A 15,000-nucleotide genomic window follows, 5' to 3' on the forward strand; every position below is an offset into this window, starting at 1 on the left:
TAAGTTCGGACCTGGTAAGTTTTCCCGTGTTGAGTCAAATTAAGCCGCAAGCTCCACTTCTTTTTTTTTTTAAATTCTTCAAGAGTTCTTTATTGAGGACCATTGTTTCCCGAAAGAACCCCGCTCCTACCGGCGGGGGGTTACCACTAACGGATTTCCCCCCGCCGGGAATTCCGCCCGTTTGGGCCTTTCTCTTTATTTATTTGAATTCAAAAAACTTTTTTTTTTTTTTTCACTATTTTTCCTTTCGTGAAAGGTTTTCGTTGCCGCCTTTTTAACATTAAATATGTTCCGGTAACCGTTGTCCTTGTCCTAATCCTTGCAGGTTTCACCGTATCATCACAGAGCTGCGTCAGCGCGCGGACACGATCGCCGATGTTACGGCAGCTCGCTCGTCATCCGTGAGGCTGCTTCTTCGTTCGGCAAGCTGGGAGCTCGGCAGCTCGTCCCACGGGGGAGGCTGAGCCTCGACCTCCGCTTGCCGTTGCTCCAGCCGCCGCTGCCTCTCTCTCTGCCGCCGGTTAATGCGACGCCGCTCCACTTCCGCTGCAGATGGTGGTAGTCGCCCACGTCGTTGGCGACCCTGCGGAACAGCTCCTAGCACTCCGGCCCGACGCCTTTCCCGGTATTGGAGCTGCATAAAGTTACGCCGCAGTCGCCGCATCTCCATCGTGCGTGGGGAGGGAGGCAATCCCCGGCTGCGCGGGGGGATTGGCGGCTCTGGAGGGCTGACCTCCTCCTCCTCGACCTCCCCTGTCGGCTCCACTACGTCGTCGGCCGCGTCGTCATTGGCCGCTGCGCGTGCCAAGATAGCCGGGACGACCTCGTCCACGCCGAGCCGCTCCTGCCGACGCCGCTGCCGCATCCGCCGGGCGCTGCGGTTGCGCACCTCTCGGCGTCGCATCAGCCGTCTCCGCTCTGCCTCCGCCATGTCCTCGGGCGGGCTGGATGCAGGAACTGGCTGAGCAGCCTCGGCGGCTGCCAAGTTTTGCTGCTCCTCCCGCCAGTCCTCCTGCAGAACGGAGAGGATCTGCCGAGCCGCTTGCTGGATGCGGTCCCACCACTCCGCACTCTCCAACAGGCGGCTGCCGAGGTTGTCCTCGTCGACGCCGTGCAGCAACTCCGCGCGAACATCCGCGAAGCGGGGACACTGGAACAGTACGTGGGCCACCGACTCGACCGACCCTGCGCACCTGGGACAGTCCGGGGATGGAGCGAACCCGAACACGTGCAGGAACTCGTGGACGAAGGCATGTCCACTGAGAACCTGCGAGAGGTAGAAATCTACCTCTCCGTGTTTCCGCCCCGTCCACAGGCGCACGTCTGGCACTTGTCGGTGGGCCCAACGTAAGTAGCGGCTGGTGTTATTCGCCGCCTCGTCGTCCCACTGTTGCTGCCACAGCTGCAGCGATGACTCCTTTTCCTCCTGGCGAATCGCCTCTCGACTGCTGTCCGGGCTTAACTGCAGTCGGTTGTAGCAGCGGGCGTCTTCCTTCACCAGGAGGTGGTATGGCAGTTCTCCGGCTAAAACCACCGCTACCTCGCAGCTCGTGGAGTGGAAGGCGCTCGTGATGCCCTGGGCCAGGGGGCGCTGCACGCGATCCAATATCCGCCTGCACCACTGTAGGTCCGAGGCTTCCGCCCAGACGGGTGCGCCATAGCGGATAATGGACGCGGCCACTGCGGCGAGCAGCTTCCGCTTGCTCACTTGGGGGCCGCTGTGGTTGCGCATGACGACACGCAATGCTCGCACCACACGGAGGGCCTTGTCCGCGACCATCTCGACGTGTGGGCGCCACGACAGGTGGTCGTGTAGCATGACCCCCAAGTAGCGGATCGACCGCTTCGAGCGCACTTCCACTCCACAGATGTTCACAGGGATGTTTTTGTATCCGCTTCGCTTGCTCGACACCATCAGCAGCTCCGTCTTCTCCGGCGCCAGGGAGAGTTTGTGCCGCACCATCCAGCTGTTGACCGCTGCCACCGCTTCCTCCGCAATCGCTGCTGCGTGTTCAGGAGTTGTCCCCGCTGCCAGGATCGCAAGATCATCGGCGAATCCCACGATGGAGGCGCCCTCAGGGAGCTCTACGGCTAGCACACCGTCGTACATTATGTTCCACAGTGTGGGGCCCAATATGGACCCCTGTGGAACACCTGCCGATACTCGGCGGGTAACCGGCCCGTCCGCCGTGTCGTACGTAAGCTCCCTGTCGGCGAAGTAGTCCTGCAGTATGCGGCACAACTGCACGGGGACTCCCTTCGCCTGGAGCGCCTCGGCGATGCTCTGCCAGCTAGCCGTGTTGAACGCGTTACGGACGTCCAGGGCCACAACCATGAGGCAGCGCCGGTCACGGTTGTTTGTCCTTCCAAAGGACTTCGCCCTTCGTCCCGCGTCCACGACCTGCTGGATGGCCTGCAGAGTCGATCGCCCTCGCCGGAATCCGAACTGCTGCTCAGACAGTTGCGGACTCTCTGGATCCTCGATGTATTCGTTGAGCCGGTTCAACAGCAGCCGCTCCAAAGCCTTGCCCGTATTATCGAGCAGGCAAATCGGGCGGAAGGACGACGGCTCGCCCGGTGATTTGCCTGGCTTTGGCAGGAGCACCAGTCGCTGCTTTTTCCACGGCTGCGGAAAGCAGGACGTGTCCAGGCACTCCTGAAACACCCGGCGGAAGGGCTCCGGTTGCTGCCTGAGAGCAACCGTAAGGGCGGCGTTCGGTACTCCATCAAGCCCAGGAGCCTTCCGCGGGTGCATACTGGCTGCTATATTCTCCAGCTCGGTCAGGCCGATCGATCGGAGCGGCGCCATGTTGCCAACTCGGAGATCGGGCCACTCTACCGGCGGATGAACCGGGAACAAGGCGTCGACAATTCGCCGCAGTTCTGCTGGATCGCGTTCCGGGGCTGAGCGGGCCGCCTGGAACCAGTGGAAGACCTTCCGGAAAAAGTTTCCGGTTTCATCCTCCCTGATCGACAGCAAGAACCGGTCGAACGCCTCGTTCTTGCTCACACGAATAGCCTTCCGAAGGCTCTCCCTGGCAGCTGCGAGTTCCGTTTGGAGCTGTTCGTTGGGCGGAATGGTCCTCATCGCCATTTGCTCCTTTCTGGAGAGTTCTTCGATCATCGTCTGGATCGCCGGAGTCCACCAGTAAGCTGGCCGACCTGTGTGGTCCTGCGCTGGGAAGACCCGCGACATCGTCTCGTCGCAGACGCTGGTCAGCGACTCGACCAAGCTTTCGACGCTGTTAGCTTGACGGGCGAACCCAGTCATGGCCAGCGCTTTCCCGAAAAGCTGGGAGTCAAACTGACTGGTCTTCCAGCGCGTACCGGCATTGCTTACGCGGGCCGGGCGCTGTCCACGCCGTGCTGCCCGATCCCTCGATGATGGTGGACTCGCGCCAACCTCGTACCGGACGTAACGGTGATCACTGAGCGTTACCACGTCGGGAACGCGCCAGCCTCGGGTGCTGTCCTCGCGCGGGTCGAGACGGCTGATCACACTACTGGCGAACGTAACGTCCGGTCGGCTGGGCGGAAACCGAGTTGTGTCCGCTCGGTTCCCCTTGAACGTTGGCAGACAGTCTGCCTTGTTCAGTAGCACCAGCCCGAGGTTGTCCGCCAACTGGAGAAGCTCCAAGCCCTTCGGGCAAGTCCTGCTGCTTCCCCAGTCCAGGTGCATGGCGTTGAAATCGCCGGCCAGGAGAACCCGGCTGCACCCGCGGACGATCAGGTCGATCTTTTCCATAATGCTCCGGAACTCTGGGACTCCTGTCTGCGGCGACACATAGCAGCTCACCACAGCGATTCCACCGACGTCGGCCGCAACCACACCGAGGGTCTGACGGTGCCTGATACGCTGTATCGGCAGCCGGTTGCCGTTGACGACGATGGCAACCGTCTTACTCTCGTCCGTTACCCAATTGCCGTTATTGCGCGGTACGCAATAGGGCTCGGACAAGAGCAGAACGTCAAGACCCTCGGTGGTCAACACATGCAACGCCAGGTCCTGGGCGTTCTCGCAATGGTTGGCGTTGAACTGCAGGACGTTCAACATTGTGGTTGCGGGCCTGGGCACATGGGGGCGGCGATGCGATGTGGGCCGCCACAAACGATGCACTTCGGATCGCAGGTGCATGATGCCGCGCGATGATCCGTGGCTCCGCAGCGCAGGCATAGGCCGGAACGATCCACGCCGGCGCAGTCTGCAGTGGTGTGTCCACGCTCCAAGCAGCGGAAACAGCGAACCGCGCTTCGCTGCTGTTTTGGCGCGCTGCGCACCAGGCACGCCGAGTATCCAACAAGGATACGTTTGTCCGCCAGAAGGTCAGCGTCCCTCCGTGGAAGTCGGACACGGGCACGCTGCGTCCCATCACGACGCTCCCACAAGGACGTGGTTGCTGCAACTACTGTGCGTTCCAGCGCCCGCTGCAGACCGCGTTCCACATCCTCTTTTGTGGCCAACATGTCGATGCCGGTAATCATCACCTCGGCCATCTCCGTGATGATCCGGCCAGTGGCCAAATCACCGACCTCCTCCTGGATGCGCTGCAGCAGCACAGCGGCGTCTGCATCCTGTTTAAGCGAGAGACGAAGGAAGTCGCGTGACGTGCGGTAGCCCTGCTTGACTCCCTTGTTCTCGTCGGCCAGTCGCGGATTTAGCCGTATCTTCTCAAACAGCGCCTTGTACGAGCATCCCTCGGCCGGCTCAAAGATGAGCTGGTCCTGCCGAGGGCGTGCTGGACGCTGGCGCTCCTGGCGCAACTGCTCACTGCGCTGCGCCTGTACAGCAGTTGGCCGCTGCTGGTGTTGTTGCTGCTGCTGTTGTTGCTGCCGACGCTGTTGCTGCTGCTGCGTGCCGGCGACCGCCTGTCGCTGTGGTTGCCGCTGCTGCTGCTGTTGTTGTTGCTGCTGCTGGTGTTCCTGCTGCTGCTGCTGCTGGGGGGGCTGGCGGGGTTTCCCCTTAGCCATGCCACGATATTTGCGGCGGACGACCTCAGCGAAGCTGGGCTGCTCCACTTGCCGAATGCCTTCTCCTGTTGGCGCCTGGGGGGCCGGGAGCGTTACCGCCGCTGTCCCTGACGGACCGGGTTGTGCTTGCGGCTGTTGCCCGCGTTGCCAGCAGAGCTCCTGGCGCAGTTGCTTCCCCATATCACGGATCTCTGCCAGCAGAGCATCCCGCTCCTTCTTAGCTTCCGCTTCGGCGGAAAGCCTGGCCTGCTGTGCCTCCGCCAGCTGCTTCTGCAGTCCCTCTACAATGGCCTGAAGACTTGTCACCGTCTTCATGAGTTCCGCCTTCTCTGCCTTCTCCGCCTGCAACATCAGGTGCAGACGAACCTCATTTTCCTCGTTCGAACGTGCAGCAAGGGGTGTACGTCCAGTGTCAATTTTGGCTGACACTGCGGTTTTCTTCTGAACCGCACCCATGCCGCAATCGACGGATGGCTGCCGAGGCCTCAAACTGCGATTTGGGAGTTCCATCTTCGAGGTAAACTCCCTTGTGGGTCAAGACAATCCTGGGGATCGATATGACCCCGTGGGGTCGAGATGACCCCAGAGATGCTGCGTCGCCCAGCTGCTGTGATTCTGGCCCCTGGAGGAGACGGAGGGAAGGGGGGAGGGGGAAAAATAATTTTCCCGTGTTTTTTAAGTCGCTCTACACCCCTCCACAGCTTCCCCGAATTTTTCAAATTATTTGAGCGAATTCGAAAAATTCGAGCAGTTTTCGAGTTGCACAAACTGGTCGAATCGAGCAGATTCGAGCTCCCGAGGGCACTACCCACCTTCCCAGAATTTTCCGCACACTTTTTTAAAAAATCGGGCAGTTTTCAAGCAGTAACGGTAAGTTCAAATTTTTGTCCCCTGGGAACTGCTCGCCGAAAAATTTTTGTCGCCTGGGTATTGCTTGTCACTCAGGTGTCACCACAAACTGTCAAAAAATTTTTTCACGATTTTCACTATTTTTTTGATTGGATCGTATTGTTCGCATCGAAACAAACCCAACGGTGAAAACCGCACACAAATCCGACCAAAACTCGCGAAGTTATTAGCGATTTTCTATTAAACTCCTTTTCCCGGAGACACGTGCTCCGGCGGTAGCACCCCCGACACTTTTTTACCACGTTGTTTTTCGGCGATTTACGTCCGTTTTTCGTCCGGTTTTTTGCAAACACTCGATCACGGGCACGAACACTACCGTTTCCGGCCACTTCCGGCGCTCGTGGACCGGAATTTTATACGCACTCGCGACACACATATACTGTTGTTGTTGTTGTTGTTGTAATTCCTTACGCAAATTTTCCGCACCTTATTTTTCGCGAATTTTCGCCGGCAAACACTGTTTCTCGGCTAAAAATTGTTAAACACCACCTGATTTATGGATTTCACCGCAAACCGTATTGAAAAAGACCAATTTATCACGTTTTTTGAGCGAAAATAGTTCCCCATGCAAAATGTATGGGGGAATGTTTATCATATTTTTTCCGCGTTTTTGCGCCGATTTTCATGCGGTTTTCGTTCGTTGCACTTAAATTCACTCTTATGAACGAATTATCCACCAATTTGGGTCCCTCCAGGCAATTTTTGCACAAAAATTTCTATCTTCACCGCGGAGCAAAACACACCGTGACCGTACTGGGTGACTGCTCGAATGTCACTTGCAAGCTCCACTTCTTGTGGTGCCCTTCCGTCAATTCCTTTAAGTTTCAACTTTGCAACCATACTTCCCCCGGAACCCGATTTTGGTTTCCCGGAAGCTACTGAGAGCACCGAAGGTAGGTAGCGTCTCCCAATTGCTAATTGGCATCGTTTACGGTTAGAACTAGGGCGGTATCTAATCGCCTTCGATCCTCTAACTTTCGTTCTTGATTAATGAAAGCATCCTTGGCAAACGCTTTCGCTTCTGTGGGTCCTACGACGGTCTACGAATTTCACCTCTCGCGCCGTAATACCAATGCCCCCGACTACTTCTGTTAATCATTACCTCTTGGTCTATTACAAACCAACGAAACCACTCAGACCGAGGTCATGTTCCATTATTCCATGCAAAATTATTCTCGGCCAACGCCGGCCCCGGAGGACCGGACGCTTTGAACTAGCCTGCTTTGAGCACTCTAATTTGTTCAAGGTAAACGAGAGTTCCCGGGCACCATGAAGCTGGGTCGAACAAGACCTTGACCGACGAGGTCGCGGCGACAAGTCCTGACCCGTCACGGAGTAGAACGCCCAGGTACACCATTGTGAGTCGCAGCCGCGAGCGCGTACACGGACGGTCCCAACCGAGAGGCCGGGCGCCCGCGACGGACGCGAGTCTGGACGGGGTATCAACTTCGAACGTTTTAACCGCAACAACTTTAATATACGCTAGTGGAGCTGGAATTACCGCGGCTGCTGGCACCAGACTTGCCCTCCACTTGATCCTTGCAAAAGGATTTATGCTCAACTCATTCCAATTATGGACCATCGTTAGAGAGGTCCATATTGTTATTTCTCGTCACTACCTCCCCGTGCCGGGATTGGGTAATTTACGCGCCTGCTGCCTTCCTTGGATGTGGTAGCCATTTCTCAGGCTCCCTCTCCGGAATCGAACCCTGATTCCCCGTTACCCGTCGCAACCATGGTAGTCCTCTACACTACCATCAATAGTTGATAGGGCAGACATTTGAAAGATCTGTCGTCAGTCGCAAGCGACCGTACGATCGGCATCCTTATCCAGATTTCAACTCAAAGCGCCCGGAGGCGATTGGTTTAACTAATAAGTGCACCAGTTCCGCCGACCCGGAGGCCAACAGTCCCGGCATAATGCATGTATTAGCTCTGGCTTTTCCACAGTTATCCAAGTAACTGTTTGGATGAGGATCTTGTAAATTATAGCTGTTATACTGAGCCTTATGCGGTTTCACTTTCTAGGAAGCTTGTACTTAGACATGCATGGCTTAACCTTTGAGACGAGCGTATATCACTGGTAGGATCAACCAGAATTCGAGTCAATTGCTTGAACACGAACTACACTCTTGATCACGCGAGGCGCAAGTCCCCCGTGACCACCGAGATTTGTTCTGTGACGCCAGAGCGTCCGTTGGCGCCACTCGATAGACTGCACAAGCAGGCAACGTCGGATGCATTGCACACGGCTAGCGGATCTCTCTGCACTGCGTCGGGTGTCCCAACGTATGTCTGGAGACATTGCTATGCCGGTACGGCACTCTGCGCACTCTTTCTTGTCCTCTTCGAGTGACGGGCCTCTAAGCGGGGTTGTATGCCGGTACGACACATCGACTGGTACATTGCACGCACTAACGATCTCTCTGCACTGCATGGAACTCATGCGTAACCACCGTGACGGGAGACTTTGCTAGTACGCACGATACTCTGCGCATGTGTACATGCTTTACAACCCAGCCAACTTGAGCACCTAGGGGAAGTTGTGATGCCATCTGAACACCCACCGACTGATGCATTGAACGGCTAAAGTTGACCTTCAATCCGAACTGGCACTCTGCGGCGTGGAGGCAGTTGCGCGACCACTCCTATCCCAAACCAACAAAGCAAGGTGTATCCTACGTGCTCGGTACAAGCACACCACGACGGGACACATTGAACGGTTCAGCGATCTCTCTGCACTAGTGGAAGAACTCCAACGTGATACGGGAGACTTTGCTACAGCGGCTTCTCTGCACTTCTGGGCTACCACCTTGTGACGGGAGACATTGCTAGCGGTCACTCTGCACTAGTGATGGTACACCACCGTGATACGGGAGACATTGCTAACGGCCACTCTGCACAGGTGCCAATACCACCTTGTGACGGGAAACATTGCTAGGCACCGATCGGCATCTCTGCGCGATTACTTGACGCACACCCAACTAAGTCAACTGTTGGACTTTTTCGTAATCACGGCGGGACACATTGAACGAGCTCTAACGGATCTCTGCACGCATGGAACATGGTGGCGGGAATCATTGCTAGAACCGAACGGCGCCTCTGCGCGATGTACAAACAAGCTCAACAGGAACCTCGTATCGGCTGCCGAGCCGGAGCCCGAACAACTTGGATTTTCACCTCTAATTTATATCAACTCACCACTCCCCGAGGGATCCGCAGAATTGCTTCTGGGTCCCGTATCGTTATTTGCGATTCGTGTTTGCATTACACTACATTGAACTATTCCAACTTGTTTATCCGCATGGCGAACATTTGCTGCATTGAACATTTAAGTTCCACTTCGCTCTCCCCTACGTGGGTCTGAGCTTCGCTCTCAGGGAAAAAATATGCCACATTTGGTAGGGAAACCCGGTTTCATCACGCTATGTGCCCTGCACCACCGGCTTAGCGTGAATCCTTCGAGTTTCCCTAAGAAGTTCGATTGGTCTTGCAGAGTTTAAAGACAACGAAGCTTAGTTTCAAGCAATGATTTAATATACGCGTATTAAAAACCCTTAGCTGTTACAACTTTTATGCTTGAAACCATCGCAACGAAGTCTTTGGGTCCGTAGACCCGTGATGTACTGCTCCAGGAAACGTTTTGAAAGGGTGGAAACTCAAAATCATAGGTTAAGATCATCGGCAGAACCCACCAGACACCACTTTTGCTTCATAAGTTCGGCCTATAGTCATATGACGATTTTCATCGGGGAGGGGACGTATGACCCAAACGGGGGCTTATATGACCCACGGACACTGCAAACCATGCTCCTACGACTAAATAGAGGTTAAAACTACGATTTGGTGAAATCTTCATTTTTGACCTCGAAGCAAGGTACCTTCCCTATAGTAGGCAATGAGTAAATGATCATAATCCCAGGAGGGCAAAAAATGGGAACCCGAGAGGAAAGCGCTGTTGGCGCGCCTAAGCTAGTGGCCCGTAGAGTAAAAAGGGTACCCCCAACAAAGTTGTCGTTTGACGTTCTGGTTGCACTTTTTATCATCTAAAATCAGTTTTCTACACGTTTTGAGGGGTTTTAGCAAAAAAAAAATTTTCGATTACTTGAGCTCTCTGGCCCGTTCGGTGCACATTTTTGAAAAAAGCTAGGGAGCTGCCCCTAGGTTCGGGGTGTCACAAAATGTTGAAAAGTGGTCGAAAAACCACTATCCAGAATCGGATGTAGAATCATTAGACGAACTTAAAATTGTTCTACGACACCCATCTGCGACGTTTAGTATTCGAGATATAGCACTTTGTAGGTCTGACCGAGCAATTTTTGTTCCGCGCACTTTGTGCACCGTACACTTTGATGTTTGTATGAAAAAGTACCCTACCTAGGGACGCGTAGAGCAAATTTGTACCCCCGGGCATGTTGTCGATTGACATTCTGGTTGCACTTTTCATCATCTAGGGTGCGTTCCTGACACGTTTTGAGGGGTTTTAGCAAAAAAAAAATTTTCGACTACTCGAGCTCTCTGGCCCGTTCGGTGCACATTTTTGAAAAAAGCTAGGGAGCTGCCCCTAGGTTCGGGGTGTCACAAAATGTTGAAAAGTGGTCGAAAAACCACTATCCAGAATCGGATGTAGAATCATTAGACGAACTTAAAATTGTTCTACGACACCCATCTGCGACGTTTAGTATTCGAGATATAGCACTTTGTAGGTCTGACCGAGCAATTTTTGTTCCGAGCACTTTGTGCACCGTACACTTTGATGTTTGTATGAAAAAGTACCCTACCTAGGGACGCGTAGAGCAAATTTGTACCCCCGGGCATGTTGTCGATTGACATTCTGGTTGCACTTTTCATCATCTAGGGTGCGTTCCTGACACGTTTTGAGGGGTTTTAGCAAAAAAATTTTTTTCGACTACTCGAGCTCTCTGGCCCGTTCGGTGCACATTTTTGAAAAAAGCTAGGGAGCTGCCCCTAGGTTCGGGGTGTCACAAAATGTTGAAAAGTGGTCGAAAAACCACTATCCAGAATCGGATGTAGAATCATTAGACGAACTTAAAATTGTTCTACGACACCCATCTGCGACGTTTAGTATTCGAGTTATGGCCCGTCCTAGGTCTGACCGAGCAATTTTTGTTCCGCGCACTTTGTGCACCGTACACGTTGATGTTTGTATGAAAAAGTACCCTACCTAGGGACGCGTATAGCAAATTTGTACCCCCGGGCATGTTGTCGATTGACATTCTGGTTGCACTTTTCATCATCTAGGGTGCGTTCCTGACACGTTTTGAGGGGTTTTAGCAAAAAAAAAATTTTCGACTACTCGAGCTCTCTGGCCCGTTCGGTGCACATTTTTGAAAAAAGCTAGGGAGCTGCCCCTAGGTTCGGGGTGTCACAAAATGTTGAAAAGTGGTCGAAAAACCACTATCCAGAATCGGATGTAGAATCGTTAGACGAACTTAAAATTGTTCTACGACACCCATCTGCGACGTTTAGTATTCGAGTTATGGCCCGTACCAGGTCTGACCGAGCAATTTTTGTTCCGCGCACTTTGTGCACCGTACACTTTGATGTTTGTATGAAAAAGTACCCTACCTAGGGACGCGTAGAGCAAATTTGTACCCCCGGGCATGTTGTCGATTGACATTCTGGTTGCACTTTTCATCATCTAGGGTGCGTTCCTGACACGTTTTGAGGGGTTTTAGCAAAAAAAAAATTTTCGACTACTCGAGCTCTCTGGCCCGTTCGGTGCACATTTTTGAAAAAAGCTAGGGAGCTGCCCCTAGGTTCGGGGTGTCACAAAATGTTGAAAAGTGGTCGAAAAACCACTATCCAGAATCGGATGTAGAATCGTTAGACGAACTTAAAATTGTTCTACGACACCCATCTGCGACGTTTAGTATTCGAGATATATAACACTTTGTAGGTCTGACCGAGCAATTTTTGTTCCGCGCACTTTGTGCACCGTACACTTTGATGTTTGTATGAAAAAGTACCCTACCTAGGGACGCGTATAGCAAATTTGTACCCCCGGGCATGTTGTCGATTGACATTCTGGTTGCACTTTTCATCATCTAGGGTGCGTTCCTGACACGTTTTGAGGGGTTTTAGCAAAAAAAAAAAAATTTCGACTACTCGAGCTCTCTGGCCCGTTCGGTGCACATTTTTGAAAAAAGCTAGGGAGCTGCCCCTAGGTTCGGGGTGTCACAAAATGTTGAAAAGTGGTCGAAAAACCACTATCCAGAATCGGATGTAGAATCGTTAGACGAACTTAAAATTGTTCTACGACACCCATCTGCGACGTTTAGTATTCGAGTTATGGCCCGTACCAGGTCTGACCGAGCAATTTTTGTTCCGCGCACTTTGTGCACCGTACACTTTGATGTTTGTATGAAAAAGTACCCTACCTAGGGACGCGTAGAGCAAATTTGTACCCCCGGGCATGTTGTCGATTGACATTCTGGTTGCACTTTTCATCATCTAGGGTGCGTTCCTGACACGTTTTGAGGGGTTTTAGCAAAAAAAAAATTTTCGACTACTCGAGCTCTCTGGCCCGTTCGGTGCACATTTTTGAAAAAAGCTAGGGAGCTGCCCCTAGGTTCGGGGTGTCACAAAATGTTGAAAAGTGGTCGAAAAACCACTATCCAGAATCGGATGTAGAATCATTAGACGAACTTAAAATTGTTCTACGACACCCATCTGCGACGTTTAGTATTCGAGATATAGCACTTTGTAGGTCTGACCGAGCAATTTTTGTTCCGAGCACTTTGTGCACCGTACACTTTGATGTTTGTATGAAAAAGTACCCTACCTAGGGACGCGTAGAGCAAATTTGTACCCCCGGGCATGTTGTCGATTGACATTCTGGTTGCACTTTTCATCATCTAGGGTGCGTTCCTGACACGTTTTGAGGGGTTTTAGCAAAAAAAAAATTTTCGACTACTCGAGCTCTCTGGCCCGTTCGGTGCACATTTTTGAAAAAAGCTAGGGAGCTGCCCCTAGGTTCGGGGTGTCACAAAATGTTGAAAAGTGGTCGAAAAACCACTATCCAGAATCGGATGTAGAATCGTTAGACGAACTTAAAATTGTTCTACGACACCCATCTGCGACGTTTAGTATTCGAGATATGGCCCGTCCTAGGTCTGACCGAGCAATTTTTGTTCCGCGCACTTTGTGCACCGTACACTTTGATGTTTGTATGAAAAAGTACCCTACCTAGGGACGCGTATAGCAAATTTGTACCCCCGGGCATGTTGTCGATTGACATTCTGGTTGCACTTTTCATCATCTAGGGTGCGTTCCTGACACGTTTTGAGGGGTTTTAGCAAAAAAATTTTTTTCGACTACTCGAGCTCTCTGGCCCGTTCGGTGCACATTTTTGAAAAAAGCTAGGGAGCTGCCCCTAGGTTCGGGGTGTCACAAAATGTTGAAAAGTGGTCGAAAAACCACTATCCAGAATCGGATGTAGAATCATTAGACGAATTTAAAATTGTTCTACGACACCCATCTGCGACGTTTAGTATTCGAGATATAGCACTTTGTAGGTCTGACCGAGCAATTTTTGTTCCGCGCACTTTGTGTTCATGGATGTCGATAAAGGTACAAGTTGCCGGTCGGGATAGCCGTGCACCAAAACTGTGTACCGATCAGGGAAAGTACAAGACGAAGGGTGCATCTCGAGCGTACGCGTTCATAGATGTCCATGTTGGTACACTTGCACCAAAATTGTGTACCAATCAGGGAAAGTACAACATGGAGGGCGCAGCCCGGGCGTACCCGATCATGGATGTCCATGTTGATACAATCTACGTGTACGTTCTTAGTTTTTGTATCAAAAGTTGCAATTAAGTGCTTGTATGCTTAAAATGCTTATCTCAACCGGTCACCTTTTGGCCTGTCCTTTTATAACAGAAACCTAGAAAGATACTCGATATTTTTGTGTTGTTCCATTAGCCCGGGACGACGAAATGAGCTATGTGCACATCGTGCAGAAAACTGTCTTCGCCACGCATGTTTTTGTCTATCCACTCATATAATCACCCACATTTGTGTTCAACACGGACGGCGCAGCCCGAGCGAACGCGTTAATGTTTATGTTTGTACACACTGCTTGTACGATTCTAGGATTTGGTAATTGCGTCACAGTGCCCGACCGTCGCGGACACCATTCTTGGACAGAAGTCCTAGTACGTAGAGTACTTTCCCTAGGTATGTGCTCGTTCGTGACTATCGTTGCGTGCTTACGGACACGCTTGGGTATGTTTACCATACAAGGTTTACTAGGGAAACCTGGGAAGGACGCTTGCCCTCCCGTCGCGGACACCATTCTTGGAAAGAAGTCCTAGTACGTAGCGTTCCTTATTTTACTTGATCAGTTTGTAATGCATTCGCTTTGTTCCATCGACTTCTGCTACTGCTCACTAAGGGGTGTTCGTTTGCGATGTGTACGATAAGCAACTGTCTATCCTAACCAGCAGTTAATCAACACTTTTCACCCAAGTCATAGGAACATAGAGTACTTTTCCTAATCGGTACACAATTTTGGTGCACCTCTAACCTGGCCGGCACTTTATCGTTACGTTTTGTGCATAACCTAGGGACGTGGTGTAAGTTTCATGATTTTTATGTTTGATTCGGTTTATTATGATTGAAAACTACGCTACGTCCCAGAAATTTGAACTCGACTACTTCCTCCATGTGGCGCCAAAAGCTACTGGGCAACGCCTAGCTAATGCCCCATTTGTACTTCAATTTGCATAATCAATTTTGAAAAATACGCTAAGTCCCAGAAATCTGAACTCGAATACTTTTGCCACGTGGCGCAAAAAAGCTACTGAGAAACGCCTAGCCTTTTACCCATTTATAATTTAGTTTTCGTTATTAGTTTTGAACAATACGCAAAGTTCCAAGAATCTGAACTCGAATACTTTTTACATGTGCCGCCAAAAGCTACTGAGCAACGCCTAGGTTGATACATTTTTGGTACATGGAGTGTATGCATGCAGGATTACTGCCGTGCTGGACCGAAAAATCGAACTTGCTACTAGAACGTAAAGTAATTCCCCTAGATAGGTGCTTTTGCATACCTCTGATCGACCACCATGCAACACGCGTAGCGACACGCGTAGC

The sequence above is a fragment of the Anopheles gambiae genome, assembly GCF_943734735.2.
Source record: "Anopheles gambiae chromosome X unlocalized genomic scaffold, idAnoGambNW_F1_1 X_unloc_31, whole genome shotgun sequence".
NCBI lineage: Eukaryota > Metazoa > Arthropoda > Insecta > Diptera > Culicidae > Anopheles > Anopheles gambiae.